Source organism: Nilaparvata lugens, chromosome 1 (genome assembly GCF_014356525.2).
Source record: "Nilaparvata lugens isolate BPH chromosome 1, ASM1435652v1, whole genome shotgun sequence".
NCBI classification, from domain to species: Eukaryota; Metazoa; Arthropoda; class Insecta; order Hemiptera; family Delphacidae; genus Nilaparvata; species Nilaparvata lugens.
This window is the reverse complement of record NC_052504.1, coordinates 81412394-81422467: the sequence shown is the minus strand read 5'-3', so window position 1 is coordinate 81422467 and position 10074 is coordinate 81412394. Positions and strand designations below refer to the sequence as shown.

Sequence of the window (10074 nt, the reverse complement as noted above, 5' to 3'; positions counted from 1 at the left end):
TTATTGATTCTTATTATTAGATATAAATTTTGAATAATGAATGCAACTGGTCAAATCCAAATTATGCTGAGCAATGATGATTAAGAGCCCCATTAGTTAGTCATAATTATGTACGGTATGATTATCATATTTTAGTCACAAAGGTATTCGACTAATTTTTATCGAAGATTTAATTCTCGTAAACCCGTAATTCTTTTAGTTCTCTTAAACCCTCTCAAGACAATAAAATATTTGATAATAAAGTATCATACAGGGTGGGTGAAAAGCCCGAGAACTGCTTAATATCTCATACACAAAGGTAATTTTACAGTGGGTGTGATTGGGGATCCTACTAAAATTGAAAATACTACTTTACTATGACTTCAAAAATCTGGTCCGCAATCTTGTATAGGTTGTATTGAATGCAACTTTGTTTTTTTTTTTATAGGAAGGTAGTCATGCGATACATGATTTCGATACGGAATTTCAAGACAAAATGGATCGCGAAAACCGCATATCGATATATCAAACCGTTTCGAAGATATTCACATTATTAATCAATCGTATTCAATGCATAAAGGGAAGAAAAAAGTATGAGAACGGCTTAGTATCTCATGAAAAAATGTGATTTCAAGATGGGTGTAATTAGGGATTCGACTCAAATTTAAAATACTACTTTGCTTTGAATTTGAAAATCTGGTGAGCCATATTGGATCCGCCATTTTGAATGCATTTTTTTCAAATATGAATGTGGTCATGCTATACATGATTTCAATACAGAATTTCAAGAAAATGAATGACGAAAACCGCACATCGATATCTCAAACCGTTTCGAAGATATTCACATTATTACTCAATACCACTTATCTATTTCATTTCTGATTTGCATGCTATTGATTTATAATGTGAATATCTTCCAAACGGTTCGAGATATCGATGTGCGGTTTTCGCCATTCATTTTGCCTTGAAATTCCGTATTGAAATCATGTATCGCATGACCACCTTCCTTTTTAAAAAAACGAAGTTGCATTCAATATGGCAGACCAGATTTTTGAAGTCATAGTAAAGTAGTAATTCCAATTTTAGTAGGATCCCCAATCACACCCACTGTCTTATTACCTTTGTGTATGAGATATTAAACCATGCTTAGAGTTGGCCTATACAAAAAATATAATTGGGTTGTTTCTTAGACAGCCATCACAATTTAAGTTTGTGATCATAAATATTGACAAAAAGCCGTTTTCGGACTTTCCACCCAGCCTGTATAATTATATGATCATATGACTGTGTAAGGTCTTATCTATTTGTACCGAGTTTTCGAGCGAATTAAGACTCGTCTCGGACTCTATAGTGAGGTCCACATAATGGCAGTGTTTGATCAACAATGTTATTGCTATCCTTGTCTATTATTAAACAAAGCGGATAGAGCTATCTCTTTCTCGCTTTGCTCAGTTGCCAGATCGTCTTTAAACAATGTAGAATTAATAATTAATTAACTAAATATTTCATCTTAATATTATGAAACTATAGAAAAATATAATTTCTTGCTTAATAAAATATAATTGATTATTTTAAACGAGAATGAACAGTTAATATTACATTAATAAACCTGTATCAGCTACCGTCAATAGAAGGCATTGACAAGACTGAGGATCGGCAACGTTTTTCTCCTATCTTTCTTTACTGCCATTATAACGTGGACTTCACTGTAGTAGGCCTAAATCAACGTTAGTAGACAAAACAGTAGACTACTAACTTTGGGCCTATATAGCTCAAGGTCTATAGAAACCATGATATAGGTTTTATAGACCTTGATATAGCTATAGAAAACGCTGCTATACATTTAAGTACAGCTTACAACAATTGCCAAAATTGAAATCTTTTTACTTTCCTTTCCCTATTACCATAGGTAAGGAAAGTATTGCTTTCCAAAAAAAATAAGTTACCCCAATTTCTAAATTTATATACGTTTCAAAGTCCGATGAGACCAAAAAAGAGGTTTATGGGTATTGGTCTGTGTGTGCATGTATGTCTGTGTACACGTTATCTCATCTGCCAATCAACGGATTGACTTGAAATTTGGAACTTGAGGTCCTTACACTATAAGGATCCGACACGAACAATATCAATAAAATGCAATTCAAGGTAGCGGCGAAAATAATGTCAAAAACGGGTTTTTTCGCGATTTTTCAACAGCTTCAACGATTTTGATCAAATTTATACCTAGAATAATCGTTGATAAACTGCCACAAGTCCCATATCTGTAAGAGTTTCAAGAGCTCCGCTCCATCTATGCAAAGTTTGATTTTAGATTTCCAATTAACAGGCTTTACATACAATTAAAACGAAACATTTCAGGTGGAAAAGATTGAGCATGGAAATGCGTCCAGTAACGTTTTACTTTCCTTGCCCTATTACCATAGGTAAGGAAAGTATTGCTTTCCAAAAAAAATTAAGGTACCCCAATCTCTAAATTTCCATACGTTTCAAAGTCCCCTGAGTCCAAAAAAGTGGTTTTTGGGTATTGGTCTATATGTGTGTGTATGAGTGTATGTGCGTCTGTGTACACGATATCTCATCTCCCAATTAAATTTTAATGACTTGAAATTTGAACTTAAGGTCCTTACAATATAAGGATTCGACACGAACAATTTCGATCTAATGCAATTCAAGATGGCGGATAAAATAGAAAAAATGTTGTCAAAAACAGGCTTTTTCGCGATTTTCTCGAAAACGGCTCCAACGATTTTGATCAAATTTACACCTAAAATAGACATTGATAAGCTCTATCAACTGCCACAAGTCCCACATCTGTAAAAATTCCAGGAGCTCCGCCCCATCTATGCAAAGTTTGATTTTAGATTCCAAATTATCAGGCTTCAGATACAATTTGAACAAAAAATTTCCAAGTGGAAAAGATTAAGCATGAAAATCTCTACAATTTATGTTCAGTAACATTTCCACCTAAAATTTAAAATAAGCTCGAAATTCGAGAAAATGTTAATATTTCAATTGCAAACTGTTGGCAACTGTTGATTCTATTAAATCATTCATTATGAAGAGATAACAAACTTCGTGTGTCTCCAGCGTTATTGTCCTGTCACCAGCAGGCTCAGATCTTTGAATAGTAGACTCGAGATGCGCGTGAAATCTAGCGTCAGGTGATAAATTTTCATAACGGCTAGGAAAGTTGTATGAGTGCGCCACTCCAGATTTTTCACCTAATATTAAAAATAATCTCGAAATTCTAGGAAATGTGATTATCCATATTATGCAAACTTAATGAGAGAGGCAACTGTTGATTTTATCAAATCATTCACTGGCGGAGATAACAGAATTGATCTCGTCAGCTGGTCAATTTTATATGTAACCGCCCCTGATGGGGGGTAGAAAGAGAGATCTCTAAAATACTAAAGGGCGAGTCATGGGACTGGACAAACAACAAGCTTTTGCATTCTATTTAACTTCTAAGGGCCGGTAATGCTGAAACTAAACAGCTGGAGTCAGAAAATTGGCATTCCAAAACGGGGCGTAGTCGCAGTTCACGTTTAAATTACATTTTTAAAAACAAGAAAATTGAACATAAAATAAATAGAAAGTAATGTAAAGTTTCAGCTATTTCGAACTATTTAGGAATGTTTCATTTCGTCAAGGAAAAACGTTTCCAATAATTATAGAAATGAGAAAATGAAGATTATCATAGAAACTGCTACTGTGCCCCATTTCTGTAAGTCAATTTTCTGACTCCAGCTGTTTAAAGTCTAGAGCTTAGCTAAATGAATTAATCTAATTTAAATTAGGACACCAAATAATCTGCATCGTTCATTGCACATTCTATAAAACTGCCATAGTAGATTTTGCTAACTGTTCGTCTGGAATTTTAACTGTTTTCGAAGGTAGCGTGGACTTGACTCAATTTTCTACTAAATGAATAACTAGGGACTCGTTCATAATTATATAGGGTTTTTTACATGAGCTAGAAAATATAATGGCACTCACCATCGTTTGAATTATATATCTATTAGAATTTTCACTATACTATTGTTGATTCACTAGAAGTTTCAATAAACATTCACACATTAACTTCCCTAATTATTAATAAACTATTTCAACATAATACACGGCTAAAAATAATACATTTTAACAAATTTACACAACAAACAAACACGTTAATTTTGGGCCCTCGAGACCCGAGGCTACCTCTGGAATTAATTGTGACTTCAGCCGCGGCTTGATTCGAACTGAACTTTTCCACGCAAATTATGTTCCCCTTCCACCAACGAGACAACGGTCCACGTGGAGACGAGCATTATTCCGTGGGAAAGGAAAATAATGCAAGTTTGAAATATTCCCAAATACTCCTGTATTTTCCATCGCTAACGGAAGTACAGTTCCTTGAGAATACCTCAACCCTGTATAAAATTTGAGTTTTCCCGGACGCAATTAAGTTCAACAGAAAATAAATTTCACACGATAAAAACTTACACACAAGATTCAGCCACAAGATCACTAAATTTTCAGTGGAAATTCCTAATTCTATACCATTTCAAATGAACCCAATCAATAAATTTCAACCAATCAATCAACACAATACAATATAGGTACCTAAAAGAAATCAAAACACAAAAAAATCACAATCAAAAATAAATTTCCAATATTAATATTTATTCCAATATCACAACTATTAGGTACATATTTCCTACGAGTATAATGGAAATTTTCAGAACGGCAAGGAAAGTTGTGTGAGTGCGCCTCACCATATTCTTTTTAATGCTCACAGACAATATTACTTGTCTGCCAGTATATTATTTATGCATCTAGACGTTTAATTTTTTCCCTCTCTGTTGCTGTATGTGTTTACAAATAATATATTCATAATATAATATAGTATACCTATATAACTAAAATATTATAAAATTTCATGAAAATCTATTGCTGTGCTTCGCCGTAAATGCGGAACATATAAACATATATAAAGAGAAATGCAAAACCATCGACTTGAATCTTAGACCTCACTTCGCTCGGTCAATTATTGACCGAACGTATAGTGAGGTCTATGTTTTAACTCGGATTTTCTTTTGTCTGTCTGTATGTAACGCGATTACGGTCAAACGCGGTGATAGAATTCGATGAGATTTGGCAGGAATATTCCTTTTTTAACTGCGCGTAGACAATAGGCCTACGTATACACAAGGTTTTTGGAAATTTTGCATTTTTGACCGAGCGAAAGATTATAATTATAGTCTAAGATTATACTTAGATCTATATATATATAAGCGAAATGGCACACCCTCACTGATTGACTGACTGACTCACTCACTCGCAGAACTAAAAATCTACTGGACCAAAAACGTTCAAATTTGGTAGAGGTATGTTCAGTTGGCCCTTTAGAGGCGCACTAACGGATTTGCAAGAATTTTAAGTCTAAGGGTGGTTTTTAAGGGTTTAAAGTTCGTCTTTTAGCATGTAAATTCTTCTTATTCAAATCTCTCAATTATGATTGAAATGTCCATACCATATGTTAATATAGAACTATAATCTAGAGAGAGAACCTCTTCGAAAGAGTTGTTAACTGGTAACTAAATTAATAATTTTAAGGGTTGACATTAAGTTGAGTTGACTTTGTTAGGGTGGCACCAAGTTGAAGATTGAAACGCATTTATCGCGGAAAAATTGATTGGGCACTGCTACTTCAATCAGAGCTATTCCTGGGAATATTATATTATATTACTAGCCGTCAGGCTCGCTTCGCTCGCCATATCCGTTTAGCCAGACGTTTAGTCTGGACCCCCGACTGGATCGTCCTAACATATGATAAAAATATGACATAAAATTTCAAATTTGGTAGGTATGTTCAGTTGGCCCTTTAGAGGCGCACTAAGAACGGATTTGGAAAAATTTCCAAAGATATGCCCAAAATCTGCGTTTTTCCATCGTTTTTTTTAGCGTTCTCTCAGCTTTATCGAGAATAAATAAACAGAAAATGTTCAAATTTAGCTCAGCTAGGGTGTTTAATAATGTTGCGTTAGAAGGAATTTGAAATAACGCCAAAGATACGCCAAAAATTAGCGGTTTTTTGCGTTTTCTCAGTTCTTTCATCAAGTAATAAACAGAAAATGTTCAAATTTGGTACAGAGGTTTAGCTAGGGTCTAAAAATTTTGTAATAAGATGACTTTGATATTTCATCAAAGATACGCCCAAAATTAGCGGTTTTTTGCGTTTTCTCAGTTCTTTCATCAAGTAATAGACAGAAAATGTTCAAATTTGGTACAGAGGTTTAGCTAGGGTCTAAAAATTTTGTAATAAGATGACTTTGATATTTCATCAAAGATACCGTACGCCCAAAATCAGCGTTTTTCCAAAGTTTTTCACAGCTTTTCTGCGTTTTCTCAGTACTTTGACTTTCTGATGGAATGAAGCATGCTCGAATGGAAAATGCAGGCGAGTGAAGCGAGCCCGCTGATCTCATTTTTGGACGATCAAGTCGGGGGTCCAGGGGGCGGAGCCCCCTGGCTAGACGGATATGGCGAGCGAAGCGAGCCTGACGGCTAGTATAGTCTTAGATTCAAGTCGGCGGTTTGGCATTTCTCTTAATGTTTAAATGTTTATTCGTTGCGCATTTACGGGGAAACGCGGTAATAGATTTTCATGAAATTTGACAGGTGTGTTCCTTTTTTAATTGCGCGTCGACGTATATACAAGGTTTTTTTTGGAAATTTTGCATTTCTAGGATAATATAAAAGGAAGAAGGAGCCTCCTTCATACGCCAATATTGGAGTCAAAATCAGACTATAGAATTATTCATCATAAATCAGCTACTTATATCATCAACTAAGTGATTACACAGATGTGTGGAGAAGCCAGTCTATTGCTGTATTTCCATAAGGTCTATAGTTTCAATCAGGTACTTGTGGATGAGAATACTGCGTGATGTCTACTGTTCACAGAACTACTAGTAGGATAATATGAAAAGAAAAGGAGTATCCTCCATGCTCTGATATCACTATAATTAAATATCATCAACTTTTAAGATAGGATCAATCAGACTATAGAATTATTCATTTTCAATCAGCTGACAAGTAGATTATTCATGGCATGCATTACACAGATGTCTGGCCGTGTCTATTTCTGACAGTTGGGTTTCAATATTTTTTATGATGCGTGCCCATCAGTGTAAATAATATTCTCACATTTGAAGAACAAATTTAATAGGTGATTGAAAATAAAATAAGAAATGATTTAATGAACTAAATAATGCTGAAGAAATTATAATATTCTTCATTGAAAAGAAATAATTTTAAAATAGTTAATATTTCTATCAGATGGAAAGATTATCACGGGACTGGATGAATTATCATAAGGGGTACAAATTTAAACGTGAACTGAGTTTATTACCATAAGTGAGTTTTTGATCTTGGAGAAAACAAAAATAACAGTTTTTAAGAGTAAATTATGATTCAACTGAATCAACTAGAACAGGTGACATCAGGTACTTGTGGATGAGAAAACTGCGTGAGGTCTACTGTTCACAGAACTACTTGTAATTTATTTGAAAGATTTTTGTGATATTTCAGAATACATAATTCATCTAAAGCAATCAAGAATTGACAACCAATCTTGAGTAATAATCCTTTTTTGAAAATGCCACACCCATAATTTAGTCTTGAGGTCCGAGGTGTTTTGAACAATTCAACTTTTCGCGGGGAAAAAGATATCAAGCGCCAAGTAAAACAAGAGCTTCTCTGTGGCTTCTGTCAATCTGTTAAAAGACAATTTCCTGTCAATGTGAAGACTCAAATGGAACGTGCTTGAAAAGTATTAATTAACGAATGATGGAATCGAAATGAAAAGTTTAGCTTGACAAATGCTGGTACTGAAATTACACTCTGTCACTAAAATAGTCTTAATCAAACAAAACACAGAAGAAAGTTGAATTTAACATTTTTATTTAGATTCAATACTGTTTTTTAAAAATAAATACCTGAGCCTATCTTGAACCCTCCACTAGTTTTTTTGCTGCTTCCAAATTGTGCTGGCAAGCTAAATCTGCTATAAGAGTATAATAAAGGGGTCCATGTTTCAAATTTTAAGCCAATCGAATGGTCGTATGCTGCAGTGACACAATAAAATTATTGAGCATTCAACCACTTATCGGAGACAGTTACAACAAACAGCTTTCTAACAAGCAATTCAATCTGTTGAGAGAGCCTAATGACAACAGGGTTAGGCTTGCTGTTATTAATTTGAGGAGTTATTATTGAAAATATTTATTAGCATAAGATCTTCATTATAAAAATTCTAAGCTTAAATAAATATATATTGGGAATCTACATTTTATATATCTTTTTATTTTCAGCTTTGAGAATATAGTAGCTGTGTTATCAAATCAGCAGTGTTGAAGGTTATATGGCAGGGCAGGAATTGCTTGCTAATTATTATTATTTTAAGAAATGACAATTATTTTGGACTACGTTTCTATTTAAAGGTATGTTGACTATAATTAATAAAGTATATTTTTATAAATTACAATTGTTATATTCCAAACACAATTATCTTATTTATCCAGAGACTAATTTTCCGGGTTAATGACGTCTTGACATTTCCGTGAAACTACTTCATGTTTACATGTAAATCTAAGATATTTCATTATAACTTTATTGTATCATAAGTGTAAAAGCAATTATTCTTTTTTAAGTATTTTACGTTTAATGGATTAATAATATGTTGGTTTTTTGGTGTTATCAAAACTGTAAACATAACCTCGGATGATAGCAATGGTCAATCAGAATCTATTAGTTTCAGAGCTACCTCTGAGATACCTAAGAGGTGATTTAACTTGGAATAAAAAACTACGATATTTAATAGTCTAAATTTAGAAGCAATTAGGTAGGGTGTATTTTATATTAATATACATACATTTACTTTTTAAAGGTACCGTACTCAAATCTGGTTGATGGAATGAACTTTGAACATAAATGTTGCTATCTTGTTGAACATTTGCTCTACATTAACTGGCATAAGTTTTACTTCAAAAACATTTACTCATTTATCTGTGCCTTTCAATGTTGACTATTCTATGAAGTTTTGAGTTATTGTTCAAGTTTTTGATATAGTTTAAGAATATTATGATATTTATGTTAAAGTTCATAAGTTATGGATTTATACTGAAGTGGGCCATTCACTATTCGATTTCTTGTCTAACTTGAGGTATATTTGGGCCAAACTCGGTACTAAATACGGTACAAGGTATAATATTTAATGTTAGATTTAACTTAAGACCTTGATTGGGTTTTGTTAATGCTTGGTTAATAGTATGAGGCGGGATTCAACCATCACCAGGTGCAGATAAGCTGGGTAAAGTTGCGACAACTTGGCCTCATCGAACTATTCTAGTTAACATACTTTCTCTTCAAGTACGGTAGTAGTAGTTCTATTCATAGCACTTTGTATTTTCAAATGTCATATAAATATTAGTTATAGGGTTATTAAAATTGAATTCTTTTCGGATTAATATGATTTTATTCTCTAATATTCATCCTTGAAGTTCGAGAAATTAAAGCTGCGTTTACACCAAAGTTATTAACAAAATGTTAATAATCCTTATAGATTCTTTTAGATTGAACATAACTCATCATACACATGATGAACATATGTGTTTGTCAAGTTTCGCTAAATGTAATAGAATCTATAAGGATTAAGCTATTAACATCTTGTTAATAACTTTGGTTTAAACCCAGCTTTACACTTGAGGTGCAATTCCGTCGCGGCGTCTCGAGACGTGCGTCTAGAGAGACGTGGTTAGACCTTATACCTTCTTCCTCATCCATTACCCACACCTGTGGGGTCGATGGCGTCTTTTCACAATAAAAGTAAAAAACAACAAAACACTAATTTATCAAGATGGCAGCGATCAAGATAAAGCACACTTAGTTAACATCTAAGGCCTTGCTCTTCAACTTACTGGCAAGTTAGCCAGATAGTATTTGAGACAGGTCATCGTTTAAAAATTCCTGTACATCATAAGCCCTGGCTCTCAAATACGCTGGTTAGAGCCGGTTTGAGGTGCAAAAAGCCGCTGGATAGAGCACATAACC

The 10074-nt window shown here is 33.7% G+C and overlaps 1 protein-coding gene across 3 annotated transcripts in view; it reads left to right on the top strand.

The window, feature by feature from the left end:
• Positions 1-8343: 8343 nt before the first annotated feature.
• The window catches only part of LOC111048059 (rho GTPase-activating protein 12), a 41505-nt gene continuing 39774 nt past the window's right edge, over positions 8344-10074 (top strand). For all 3 annotated transcript variants that reach the window (XM_039444766.1, XM_039444755.1, XM_039444761.1), the window contains exon 1: positions 8344-8465. The gene's annotated coding sequence lies outside the window, so the exon portion shown is untranslated. The remainder of the gene's footprint in view (positions 8466-10074) is intronic.